The sequence below is a fragment of the Anguilla rostrata genome, chromosome 13 (genome assembly GCF_018555375.3).
Source record: "Anguilla rostrata isolate EN2019 chromosome 13, ASM1855537v3, whole genome shotgun sequence".
Taxonomy (NCBI): Eukaryota; Metazoa; Chordata; class Actinopteri; order Anguilliformes; family Anguillidae; genus Anguilla; species Anguilla rostrata.
In genome coordinates this window covers 23,114,871-23,115,460 of record NC_057945.1, presented here as the reverse complement: position 1 = coordinate 23,115,460, position 590 = coordinate 23,114,871, and positions in this window count along the sequence as shown.

Here is a 590-nt window from a genome sequence, read left to right as displayed (position 1 = left end):
GATCAAATTATTTGTCCCCCTTCCCCACTTATGATAAGGACAATGCAATAAATTGTAACTGAACCATAAAGGACAGGCCACCTAATGGCAGCTGTACTGCGTACTGACAATTAGTTTAACTCCCCACTAAGCTGCCCCACTGCCATAGAGGCTGCTGGTACAATAATGGCTCTCTAATGCTTTAGAGTGGGTATTGATCCATGCCCTACATCACTGGCTCAGTTTTCTTACCTTGTTTCCCAAGCTCTCTACATCTCAGGATAAGATGCACCACTTTGTAGAGTCATATACCATTGTACAACTTGTGAAAATAACCAGTATCTCTTGGAGCAGCGTTCCAAATTCAGGGATATATGAGGGAAAACAAAATTATCCAAATAAATCTGTTAAAGGACATAAAGGTTTGTGTGACCTCTCATGAGATGAAATCCTCCACTGGTGTCATTGCCAGCAGAATGGACGGATGGGAAGCACAATTCAGGCCCCAGCAGCAATGTTTATGGCCGACGCAGATAGGCTGAATTAGTCATCAGAGAAATGCAAACTGCTCAGGAGCCAGTTGGTTTGATTGCTTCAAACACACCCAGCTC